Consider the following 14,197-nt stretch of genomic DNA (forward strand, 5'->3'; position numbering starts at 1 on the left):
AGTACATACAAGTGGATATGTAGGGTTACTAATATGTCTATTGGGAACTGTGTATGTCTTTCTGTATGCACAGCCCCTGTAGCTGTCTTCAGTGTGTTTATGTGATGGCTATACCATTTGTGCCCCTCTTCCACCCTGTGATCTCCCCAATTGTCAACCTAGTGCCAGCCCATACAGATGTCATCCACCATACAAGCACAGTTACACAGTTTCTAACACCAAGCCACTGTGGTGCAATGGTCTTTTCACTGTGTATAGTATGTTAATAGATGGATAGGTCATCTACTCTAAGTGTCACCTCCATGTGCATGTGTGTCTCAATGCATGTCCTCATGCAGCAGTGTGCGTGCATGTGTGTGAGATGTTAAGGGCCTCTGAACCCACCATTGCCAATCCTAACAGTCCCTGCAATTGTCACCTATTTCAATAGTAGTGGCAGACAGTGCCACACTACTGTACCGCTGTGCTATCTGTGTTATGTATCTAGCGCTATCATTCATAAGACTGTGCAGGCTCTGCTCAGCCCTTTGTCAGCTGCCCCGTGTACAGGACTATGACTCAGTGTGCACTACTAGCATGAGAGGCCAGAGATGCATATAAGATAGCAGACACATATGCTGGTGATTGTCAGGCTAGACTAATGCAGGCTGACCTGTCTCAGGAATACATACCCCGAACCTGTGATACGCAGTACCAGGCAAACCCTCATCAACTGCATGATGGTTTAGTGGATATGACAGAAATGGCAGGGGCAACAGGTGCTGATAGCTGAATCTGTTGCAGTGAATGTAATGGCTAAGCTGGTAAGGGACCTAATGCCAGTATTCAAGTAACCTCCTCTGTATGTGTGAGCCTGTGGTCCTACAAAACACCCAGGTGACATGTATGCAGGTTAGGTGGCTGTGTCAAGGGCATGTATGCAAGGTCATACTGTCTGCCACAATTTCCCCTCACAGACTATTGCGTGTAAACACACCTGGTAAACATGTACATGTACAGATGTACCTTGGCTATGAAAAGGTCACTGTGTTTCCACTCTGCCTTACTTATCATTGCTACTGTCAGCAGGCCCACAGAAAGCATGATACACAGACACCTGGAATACAACCAGAATACAATATGTGACACTACAGTCAGTCAGAAGTACTACAGCAATAGTGCATCATGGCTAACAAGGTACATAACCTCAATGTGTACCCATAACTACTGCCAGCAGACATCACCTTACACAGCATGACATTGCTACACTGTACCGTAGTCACCCTGTGCATCAGATCCATATGAGCGTGTCCGTGCATTGATGGTATGGATAACAGGGTTGTGGAACATGTATCTTCACATGCACAGGGTGTGGTGTTGAATTGACAGAGGCCTAAGTTGAGCCATGTGGCTGACATCATGTGTGTGCGTGTGTGTGTGTGTGTGTGTGTGTGTGTGTGTGTGTGTGTGTGTGTGTGTGTGTGTGTGTGTGTGTGTGTGTGTGTGTCTGGAGGTGTGATGTTCAACTGGGTCATATAGAGGAGCTGTGTATATCTAGTGGTGACTGGCCTGGGATAGGGATGTGTGAGTGTTCATCTGCACACCTCCAAGCAATGTGGATGCCTGACACAGAGCTATGTTGGACAGCTGTGGACCATACATGCATGTACGGTTCACTGTCTCCTGGCAGGGATGAAATAACTGTTTCTGCCAGAAGAATAGCTGACACCACAAGCCCCAAGGACAGATGCAGTACTACTCCCTGATGGTGACTGCTGTCTGCTGGACCCATGTCCCTGATGGGACTGGCCAGGACAACATGCCTATGACCTGCTCCGGTGTGGTGTGGACAGCACCCTCCCTTCAGTAGTGCTGTTGGTACTGCCACTTCGGGATTGTGAATGTGCACAGCCATGTGGGCTAACAGCTGATCATGTCGCTGACCTACATCCACCTGGCCAATGCCCTACTCCCACTACATACTCAAACACAGACATTGCACGGTCGAGCAGTGACAATGTCTCACCTCACTGTCTATCCACAGCATTGACAAGATGATGTATGGCATGACAACTGCCATAGAGGTCATCACTCATGGCAGGGGGCGCTGCATTCATGACCCTGGGCATCTGTCTGGTGTTGCAGTCAGGACGTGATGTACCTCCATGATGGAACATAACATGCATCTGGTGACACCTGCTGTGGCACTTGCAACAGGAGCTTGATGGGCAGCAGTCCTCTGTTGAGTACCCTTGTCCATCTGCTTGAGTGTGACCGCACCTGCTCTCTACCTATGGCTGGTTTCTACACTCACACTCACCATGCTCAACACACTAGCCTGTTCCATGCCACCACCCTTAACCTGTCCATTATCCATGGCTGCTGGGAAGTGGGCATGTGGGGGCATACTGACTGTGTGCAGGGACTTGGTGGGTGAAAATAGGATTCTAAACAATGGCAAAGATCCAGGCACCGACAACCCCACCTGTGCCTCACTATGACCACCATCATCATGAGAGTCTGCTAAGACACTGATATCAGGTTGTTAGGGGGAGGAACACCAACCTCTGTGTTCCCCTGCAAGGGGAACACAACATATGTAAATTAATACCCTGCAGTATTATGTTTGTTGATACACACACACACACACACACACACACACACACACACACACACACACACACACACACACACACACACACACACACACACACACTCCTGGTACAGTCTGGCACAGCTGTGACACCTAAAGGCCCTTCAGGGCAGACCTTATGGTAGTTCTGTCTGCCACAATCCATATCTTTCAATGCTACTGTAAGGCCCACAACAAAGGGTGACAAATCCTACTGTGTAATGGGCCTAGTAGCAGAATGCTTACTGTGGCCAAGACCAAGGCTATTGGTGTGAGCTATACAATGTCACCAAGTGCATATGCATGTACTGTAGGAGCTGATTTACTGCTATACATACCACACACAATGACAAGGTGTAACAACATGTGATGATAAGTGATGAGGGGACAATACTATACACTATCACTACAGTACATTCACAGTTCAGACTCACAGGGATTCATTTTAGACAACATTGCAGGACAATCTGCTATACATACAGGAAACTTGTAAAGTACTAGGCACATAGTCTCATAAGATGATACCAGGATTTTGGCCCTGATTCCCTCATACCCCTGGCCCATACTTTTGCCCATGCCCTTTCAAAGCCAGCACATGTGTCCCCTGTCCAGCTGGGACACACATGGGATCCCAGGGGTGTCTCATCCATTTCCCATTCAGTCTTCCAAATTATTCTTCAAGAGGGCAATACATGTACTCTGCTAGCCACGGGGAGGGAGTGTATTTTACAGACAGTGTATTTTGTGGGACACTACACTATCCTGCCAACAAGTACTATAAACATCACAAACCAGGTACATGCATGATGCATGAGTGTGATTTGTCTTATAGATATGCAGAAATGCCATCAAGGCTGATTTGGGCATGGTCTTGTATGCCAGACACAGGTCACCTATCATCAGTCTGTGAGACTGTGTATAGGGACAGGGCTTTCAGCCTACCTGCATATGATAAGTGTTGTGGACCCTGGAATTGCCTAGTCAGGAACCACTGGGGTCTCTGCAACTGCTGAATTTGCTTGGCAAGGTACATGCCAAAGGAGCTTTTCTACTTGGCAATGCATCTGATAAGGGTGGAGTACAGGAATGTTGTGGCCTCCTGGTTCCCAGATGACATACCCATATTTGTGAGGTGGGCCATGTAGACAGCCTTCCATGCAATGGTGCCCACATGGTGAGAAACTGTCAGGTTGCTACCAACCTTGGTGCACCAGTTGCCTCACACCTGATTGTATGATCAGTACATTATTAATGTCATAATTAGTGAGGATGACATCTGCCACAGCAGGGAGAATGATGCCTCTCCTGATATTCAGTTTGTGGAAATGCTTCTTGCACCAGTCATTAATTGGGTGAGGGCCTCTTGGGGGATGCTCACATCAGTAGGGGAATGTAAGACTGTGGCCAGGTTGCAAGCATCTGTACACCTGGTCAGCCAAACACCACTGCTTTTGTCCTGTACCTGAGATACATATACCTCAAACAGCAGAGCCCCCTAGACCGATCCTTGGGGTACACCACTTTGGAAGACTCTACTACTAGAGGTGGGTTCCACTACTTTGACCAAGTGGATACTATCATTGGGCCAGTTAGCTACCCATCTGGTAACATACAGGTTGGTGCCTAGCTGTGTAGGCGTATGTATCCTGGCCACCTGGGGATTATTGTGAGAGAATTGGGCTAGGTGAAGGTAGGTATTGTTCACCATCTTCCTCTCATCCTTGTGTTTGTTGACCACTTCAGAGAGGTCAGCCAGGTTTAACAGGCCTGAACTCCCTATGAAAATACCATGCTATGTGGGCTCAGGCATTTTGATGTTGTCAGTGTCCTTGTTCATAATGTCCTTGATATTGCCTCCCATGCCCATGCAGAGCAAGCTAGTTAGGCTAATGTGCATATGATTGGCTGGATCAGTGAATTGCTCTGTATTTGTGTATAGGGATGATAGTGGCTGTCCTCTGTGCAGATGGGATGACACCAATGCTTAGGCTGCGGTTGACTACACTACAGAGTTTATCTGAGAGCCCTTGCCTCTGTTCATGTAGGATGCAGCCAGGGATGGTATCAGGCCTATTGAGACTTCTGTGTGTCGCCTTTGAGAGGGCATTATGGACCTGCTTCCTGATGATGAGGGGGGGGGCAGGTGCTGTGCATGCACATGTGTACCAATGAGGGGACAGGGGGTGATGTTTACACTTCACCTGTCTGCAGCCAGTTGCTTATATCTATGCCGTATGTGTATGTGGCGTTATTGACCACCACTACAGAGCAGATTTGTGTGTTGCCTCTGGGATTGCAGACACATATCTGGAAGGTTTAGTGATTGGCCTTGGTGGATGTGTCCAATTTGCACTCAAAGATAGCCTTAGGGTAATTCACCTGTGACCTTATTTGCTTGTGTAGACCAGGGTGACATTGCTTCCCGTAAGGCACCTGTTCTTTCTTGGCCCTGTCCAGCAATTATTTCCACCTATTATGGTATTTGTGTATTGCTGGTGTTCACCATGGATGTTCACCCTACCTTGAGGGAGATGATGTTGTCCTGTCAGGTATTGCTGAGTCCATACAGCTATGCAGGTGCCCACATAGTATTGTGGTATGGGCCTGGACACTACTGCTATCTCCAATTGATGGAACATTGGCTGTAATGCTACTTCTGTCTGCTTTGAGGAGATTTATAGTCATTTGTGTAAAGTTAATTTTGTTTGATCCTGACAGGGGTGGGACAGGGGATATGGTGACCTGAACAGTCATGGCTATGTGGTCAGACCTTACCTGGTGACCTGAACAGTCATGGCTATGTGGTCAGCCTTTATCAAGGAGGATGACACTGTAGGAGTGCTACTGTGGCTACTCATGTTGGTTAGGACCAGGTGCAGGTTATTTCTACCTGTCACAGGAGTGCTCACCAGCTGATCAACTGCACTGCCATTGACAACGCCGAAAAATCTCTATGCAATCATGTTCATGTGGCATAGGTGACGCGCACTATGGTTAGGTAGTTGAAGTCGCTCAGGAGCAGAGTAGAATATTGACTCCTGACAGATTCCAGTAAGTCCCAATAGTTGTGATGGGTGTCCATAGTCATGGTTGGAGGCTTGTAGCTAGGTATGATTTGAGTAGGTGTTTTGTCAACTGTTAACTGCACTCAGGATGTCTCCCATGTGTCATGTTGTTTGGCCAGCCTGAAGATGTGTATGTGTATGTTATGCTCAACACTCCACCTCCTGTGGCTTTGCAGCCCTCCATTTGGGGTCTAAACGTATGAAGGAATGAGTAACCTGACAATGTTAGTATGCTCTCCACAGCTACAATGCAGGTGTCAGTGACTGCACAAATGTCAGCATCCTACAGGACAAGGTACACCTGCATTGACATGGGTTTCATGTTAAGACACCTACCTCCTGTTAGAGCAATGCATCTGCACAAGGGCACACGTCACTGGTGGGCAAATGCCAGAAAATAGTGTCACTTTATGAATCTAGCTGAAACACACATACCTGCCAGCAAAGACGGTGTCACATTCACAGGCCTGCTCTACAGGATATGGCTTCTGACAATCAAATGTATGCTATTATGTTATGACTTCATTTTTTTAATGGGTTGCCAGTGATGTGCCAGACAATACACAACTATATGAGGCATTGACTACAAATAAGAGACAGACATGTGGTCAGTCTGCAAAACTCTGGACAGTGGTCAGGTATGGGCTCAGTATATAACATACAGTTCAACACACACATCTGTGCCTGTTGTGTACTATGCACATACTCTACATAGGTCTCTTACATTTGTAGGACAAGCATATGTATCATAGTAGCATTCACAGGTGACATATGAATATGTACAACATCCCAGGTAGCTGGCCTAGCAGTGTCACACTCAGAATTGCACAACAGATACTCCAGTAGTAGTTATACATGAGCTGACTTTTGCTGGGGTGACTCAGGGGCCAGAAATGTAATCCATGTCAATGCAGACAGGGCAAGCAGGAATGGCCATAGGTGCCAGATAGCAGCATGTGAGTCCAGCAGGTCTTGTTGTGACCTAGTGTTTAATGTCCTATTTGACATTATAGCATCCCCCTTCTGCATTCCATTACAAGCTTATGTGATTGACATACCTGTTATAGTGCTGAAGAGTTTCCTCAGAATACTGCAAATGGTTAGGTTTGTGTAGTCACAGTCTGTCTTTGTGTAGATGGGTTCAGACTTGTGTTGCATAGACAGCAGCTTACCTTTTGTAGGTAATACTCATGAGCAGTTGATGGCCTGCGCACCAATCGGGGTCTCCCACTTGCTACTTGCATTTAGAGCAGCTGTGTTGTCTTTCCATTAGCCAATGCCATAGCAACACAGTGCTATAATTAAGTCCTTCATGTGGGCCTTGCCCCTTTTCCTTGCCTGTGAGGAGAACATTATGGAGGTGTGGGAGCTACAGCTTCACAAACAGTAGGTGGAAATACCTCTCAGGGCAAGACATGTGGAGATGGCCAAACAACATGGGGGACAAAGCTTCAGAACTGGTTAAAGATTGTAAGTATTGCTGTTACACACATAGATGATTGTATTTATCCATTAAGCAATATTTTTTCTTATTGATCATAAACATGTTGGTAACACATATAAACTTACACCAACGGCATGATCCACATTTAAACATCCCACAATGTGGGCGGTGACATTTATAATTTACTGTTTCAAGGATAGTTTTTAAGTTCCTACCTTTTTTAAAAATTACAAGAGGCCTTTCACCCACATAATTTCTTGTTGTACTATCCTCGACTAAAAAGTACCAGTTCTTGAAAATGATATCTCTCAAAAAGGGAGCATCCTTAGAAAAAGTGGTAATAAAACCCAAATTTCCAAAGTTATTGTTATTTTCATGCTCAAATTGCTGGGTTAAAGGAATCAGTGTGTTAGGTGGATCCATAATATCATTAACACACTCAAGATTCTCATTTCCAGATGAAATAACATAACTTAGAATTGGTTTAAAGTAACCATATGTTCTTTTAGATGTAACCTCAAAAATGAGTTCATGCAATAAGTTAATAGGGTAACCTCTTTTCATAAACATGTCCCTTAATAAACTACACTCATCCAAAAAAATCTTCATCTAAAGTTACCATCCTAGATGCCCTAACTACTTGTCCCTTAACAACTCCCTTCTTCTGATGGAGGGGGTGGCAGCTAGAAAAATGGAGGAATGCATTTGAATAAGTGGGTTTTCGAAAAATCCTAGATGTAAATGTGTGTAAAACAAAATATTTGACTAATTTTACATCTAAAAATGAAGTCTCTTTTTCTTGAAAGTCCCAAGTGAAATCCAAGAAATCAGTAAAATCAGTAACTTTTTCAATAAATGATGCTGCGGAATGTCTATCACCCTTCCAAAGAATAAAAATATCATCCAAATAACGGGTATATAAAGCAGCCTTACTCTGGAAAACAGGGTCTTTAAATAAAAAATGTGTTTCCCAAAATGCCATTACTGTATTGGCAAAGGTTGCACCACAGGGAGATCCCATGGCTACACCTGTTTGTTGCAAATAGAATTTAGATTCAAAAAGGAAATAATTGTTAGCTAAAACAAGTTCCAGTAAGTATATGACCAAATCAATAACATGCCCATCCATTTTCTGGTCCAACATAAAATCCCTAACCCATTCACATCCAAGGTCTTGTGGTATACAAGTGTACAAGTCACAAACATCGATGGTAAAAAAAATTAAAATCTTCATGAAAAGGAAAACTATTTAAAGAATCCAAAAAAGCCCAGGAATCCTTGCAAATTTGTTTTTGATTTTTTAGTAAATCTTTTAGTTTACAGTCAATGAATCTGACACACCCATAAGTGATAGATTGCCTACCATCAATGATCGGACGAAAAGGGGGTTTATTTAAATTCTTATGGACTTTTGGCAACCAAATAATGTAGGAATAACTGGGTGTGTAATGTTAAGAAAATTAAATAAGTCAATGTCAATGTGGCCTTCAATGAATAAGTCATTAATGAAACCTTTAAGTTTACGATAGGCTCCATTAATTTCATTAAGAGAAAAGCATACATAAGCTGCACTGTCATAAACAAGCAACATATTAGTTGTATTATCAGCCTTATCCATAAAGGCCAAACCACCCCCTTTATCTGGTTTACATATTTGTATGTTAGCAAACTTTAGGCTATTCAAAGCATCTTTTTCCTCGAAAGTAAGATTGTCATCCAAAGAATTAACTGGATAATGTACATTTAATAAACTTCTAAAGTCATTCTCACAATTTTTTTCAAAAAGTGAAATAGAAGGATGTAAGGGTGGGTTAAAAATGCTAGCCACTTTGAAATCTTTAATAAGACTAGGAGTATTACCAAACATCACATTCAAATTTAATTTTCTAGTAAAAGTCTTTAGGTCAATCAAGGACTTAGCAATATTGCTCCTAAATGCATGAACGAATGAAAGACCTTTTGCCAAAATGTCCACAAGCAATGGGTCAGGTTCAAAAGAGGAATAATTAAAATTTTTAAAGTCCTTGGTAGCATCCACTGGCAATGGAGTAGAGTTAGAGGTGTTTGTAGTTGTAAAACCCTGATCCTGCGATCCTAGGGCAACCCTTGAAGTTGTAGCCTTGCTCTGGTAACCGGACATCCAGTGGAAATGTCGTGAATGCTAATTTCGTGAACAATGAATGTGATAACTCTGTAAGTACTGTTTCAGCTTTGCCCTGCTTGAATGACTGACTTAAAGAGCCGGCAAGCTTTTTAAACAAAGTTACTGTAGAAACACAAGCAGGGCATTCTTGTGAGAACGAGAACACCATAATTAACAACTTAAAAATATTTGACATTAAATTGTTTAAGTTTAAAAAGCTTCAGATTGAAATTCAGTATCTTACTGAATGTATCAAAAGGAAGCAGGTCCCAAAGGGACTTCAACAGTGGCGTTTTCCCACTGGTATTATTTTAAACTCAACGTTCCACAAAGAATTGTTGAACTTATTTGACCAACAAGGACTTGAATTCATTGAATGTTTGTTAAAAAATTATCAGAAGCAAATAGACTGTTTACAGAACGAACTAACAGACTTGGATAATGCTATCAGGTCGGAAAAGGATTTTCAAAGATACAAATTTGACTTTTTATGCATTTTTTCTAGTTTAGATAATGCATTGAACAAAATTAGAGAGAATAAAATTAAAAAATGGAACAGGGATTTGCAAGCATATAACAAGGGTTTGGCTTACCCCTTGCCCCCTTCTAACCCTGTGAATGATGTAAGGAATAGTGCAAGTGTAATTGTTGATGTTTATGGCGATGATTCTCATTTTGAACTTGATAATAATTGTATTGACCACAATAATGTTGACAGTATGAATAGAAATATCGGCTCTCCGGTTAGAAGGAGTGAAAGGCTAGCTAATAGGAATGCCAATAGTGATTCTAGTTCTAACTTTCACCAACAGCAGGGTTTTCAGAAACAGAGGAATTCAAACAACGCAGGGCAGCAACGTGCCCCTCGTTTTCAGAATCAGAAGAAAAGGAAGTTTCAGAACAGGAGGAAGAGATAACCTCTTTGGGTCCTTGTGGTGAAATTTCAGATGGGACTCTTAATGTAGTAGATTCTGTGACTGTTATAACTAATGCTACCAAGGACTTTAAAATTTTTAATTATTCCTCTTTTGAACCTGACCTATTGCTTGTGGACATTTTGGCAAAAGGTCTTTCATTCGTTCCTGCATTTAGGAGCAATATTGCTAGGTCCTTGATTGACCTAAAGACTTTTACTAGAAAATTAAATTTGAATGTGATGTTTGGTAATACTCTTAGTCTTATTAAAGATTTCAAAGTGGCTAGCATTTTTAACCCACCCTTACATCCTTCTATTTCACTTTTTGAAAAAATTTGTGAGAATGACTTTAGAAGTTTATTAAATGTACATTATCCAGTTAATTCTTTGGATGACAATCTTACTTTCGAGGAAAAAGATGCTTTGAATAGCCTAAAGTTTGCTATCATATGAATATGTAAACCAGATAAAGGGGGTGGTTTGGCCTTTATGGATAAGGCTGATAATACAACTAATATGTTGCTTGTTTTGGACAGTGCAGCTTATGTATGTATTTCTCTTAATGAAATTAATGGAGCCTATCGTAAACTTAAAGGTTTCATTAATGACTTATTCATTGAAGGCCGCATTGACATTGACTTATTTAATTTTCTTAACATTACACACCCAGTTATTCCTATATTATTTGGGTTGCCAAAAGTCCATAAGAATTTAAATAAACCCCCTTTTCATCCGATCATCGATGGTAGGCAATCTATCACTTATGGGTGTTCCAGATTCATTGACTGTAAACTAAAAGATTTACTAAAAAATCAAAAACAAATTTGCAAGGATTCCTGGGCTTTTTTGGATTCTTTAAATAGTTTTCCTTTTGATGAAGATTTTAATTTTTTTACCATCAATGTTTGTGACTTGTACACTTGTGTACCACAAGACCTTGGATGTGAATGGGTTAGGGATTTTATGTTGGACCAGAAAATGGATGGGCATGTTATTGATTTGGTCATATACTTACTGGAACTTGTTTTAGCTAACAATTATTTCCTTATTGAATCTAAATTCTATTTGCAACAAACAGGTGTAGCCATGGGATCTCCCTGTGGTTCAACCTTTGCCAATACAGTAATGGCATTTTGGGAAACACATTTTTTATTTAAAGACCCTGTTTTCCAGAGTAATACTGCTTTATATACCTGTTATTTGGATGATATTTTTATTCTTTGGAAGGGTGATAGACATTCTGCAGCATCATTTATTGAAAAAGTTACTGATTTTACTGATTTCTTGGATTTCACTTGGGACTTTCAAGAAAAAGAGACATCATTTTTAGATGTAAAATTAGTCAAAAATTTTGTTTTACACACATTTACATCTAGGATTTTTTTGAAAACCCACTTACTCAAATGCATTCCTCCATTTTTCTAGCTGCCACCCCTTCCATCAGAAGAAGGGAGTTGTTAAGGGACAAGTAGTTAGGGCAGCTAGGATGGTAACTTTAGATGAATATTTTTTGGATGAGTGTAGTTATTAAGGGACATGTTTATGAAAAGAGGTTACCCTATTAACTTATTGGATGAACTCATTTTTGAGGTTACATCTAAAAGAACATATGGTTACTTTAAACCAATTCTAAGTTATGTTATTTCATCTGGAAATGAGAATCTTGAGTGTGTTAATGATATTATGGATCCACCTAACACACTGATTCCTTTAACCCAGCAATTTGAGCATGAAAATAACAACAACTTTGGAAATTTGGGTTTTATTACCACTTTTTCTAAGGATGCTCCCTTTTTGAGGTATATCATTTTCAAGAACTGGTACTTTTTAGTCGAGGATAGTACAACAAGAAATTATGTGGGTGAAAGGCCTCTTGTAATTTTTAAAAAAGGTAGGAACTTAAAAACTATCCTTGAAACAGTAAATTGTAAATGTCACCGCCCACATTGTGGGATGTTTAAATGTGGATCATGCTGTTGGTGTAAGTTTATATGTGTTACCAACATGTTTATGATCAATAAGAAAAAATATTACTTAACGGATAAATACAACTGCAACACAAGAGGGGTGGTCTACTTGTCATTATGTCATAATTGCCCGTCTTTCTATGTTGGCAAAACTGATAGGGTTTTTAAAAATCGAATTTATGAACATTTTTACGCCATTTCTAAAGCAAATATTACAAATGCCCTGGCTAGACTTATTTTGGCCTTTCCCACACATGAATTTTGTTTTTTAATCATTGATAGGGTTGTTGAAAATATTAGGGGAGGTCCGACTTCCTTGCAACTTGAGGAGAAAGAACTTTTATGGCAACTTAGGTTGAACGCTTCAGTTTCACCTTGATTGAATGACACTATTTCTATCATGAGTGTTTTGAAACTGAAGTCTTTATGTAGATAACATTTATTATTGTATTTTTGTAGTCAATTATTTAAATATTCTAACTTCTATATATATTTTATGCATATATTTGTAGTGTTTAGGATTTTATTTAAAGTTTTGTTCAATGGGTCTATTGTGTAGTTGGATATCTTATTTTGAGGCATGTCTTTTATTTTGATGTTTAATGGGACTTTTATTGTGACTTTTTTCTTTGAATGAGAAATGATGTCACTTCTTGAATGCTTATTTAAATGGTTTATTTCATGTATACGTTTGTCTGAAGAAGTTTATATATTTTTTAAATGAAAGCGCTAACTTTATATTTATTTCTGTGTCCAGAGTTGTATTTTCTCCTTACATATTTCATATCCTTCAGGGATGTTATGTTACAACAGACCCTGTAACACCAGCAACTGCTTCAGTTTCTAACACCATTATTTGAGATATGTCCCTCTTTCTGTCCCCCGTCCCCCAAGTATGTCATGCTTTGTCCAGATGTCTTGCAGTAAGAGGCTCAGAGGTATGGTATATTATTATTTAGTGACTGCACTCATGGTATCATCCCAGTGACTTAGCAGACTCCTGGAAGTAGTATGTGGCAGTGGCCATAAATATGGTCCCACACCCTGGACATTCTGTGGAAACCTGTACAGTTTAGAGTTATGTATGTCTGGCCATTGTTAACAGACTGACAAGACTGTGCAGCTGTGTTGTGTGTAAATGTTTGTTGGGCTGATCATAGCTCCTTTTCCATCTGACTGTGCATGCTACTACAGTTGCTGGTGGTCTATCAGGTGTATATGTTTGTAGGGGCAGACTGGGAAATGTCCTGTAACACCTCAGGATTCCAAGTAGACTGTGAGCTTGGCCAGTATATGTCGGTGTAGTGTGTAACTGGCAATCAGCATATGTTTGTTCAAGCAGTCGTTCTACTCTAGAGATCATTTGAGGTACTGGTATGTTGCTGTCACTGTGGTGGAAATGGTTGTGGGTGGACATTTTTTCACCAATACCTGCTTTTCCCAGCAGTTTCATCCCTGTAGTGCATGTTTTATTTGGAAATGCATGGGCAATTCCCCAGAGCTGGTTTGGGATAGTGTTGTGTTGGTCTTACTGTGGTTCAGATGGTGCTGGGTGAAATGGTTGGCAGGTCTCACTGTTTTTTTCTTCTGTTACATGACTGCAGTCATACCTCTCCACTGTCCAGATGTTTAGACACTGTCCAGATGCGTGGCTCATATGTTTGGTCTGTTCACCATAACAGATGTGGGTTTCTGAGAAATCATTAAGATGATGTGAGCATTGACATCAGTAAATAATGACATTCATTTGCATTTCAGACCTAGAATCTATCAAGAATTATATGTTAAATCAAACCATGCTACTCTATCAGTCTCCTATGCATATAATAGCCATATTTTAAAAATGTCACTATTGTTTGCCCTCTATCACCCTGGCTTGTCAGGCTTTTTGCAGATATCTTGCAGTAACAGTTTGGTTATCTATATCTATATATATGGTATTGGATCTGATGAAGTACCTATGTGTATGAAAGCGCTTATCCTGTTTTTACAGTCTTTATTTTATATAGTTTTTATTAAAATTGTTGCTTGTACTTCTCTGTCTAGCCAGC

This window comes from Protopterus annectens, chromosome 12.part0 (genome assembly GCF_019279795.1).
Source record: "Protopterus annectens isolate FY-2018-M chromosome 12.part0, PAN1.0, whole genome shotgun sequence".
NCBI classification, from domain to species: Eukaryota; Metazoa; Chordata; order Ceratodontiformes; family Protopteridae; genus Protopterus; species Protopterus annectens.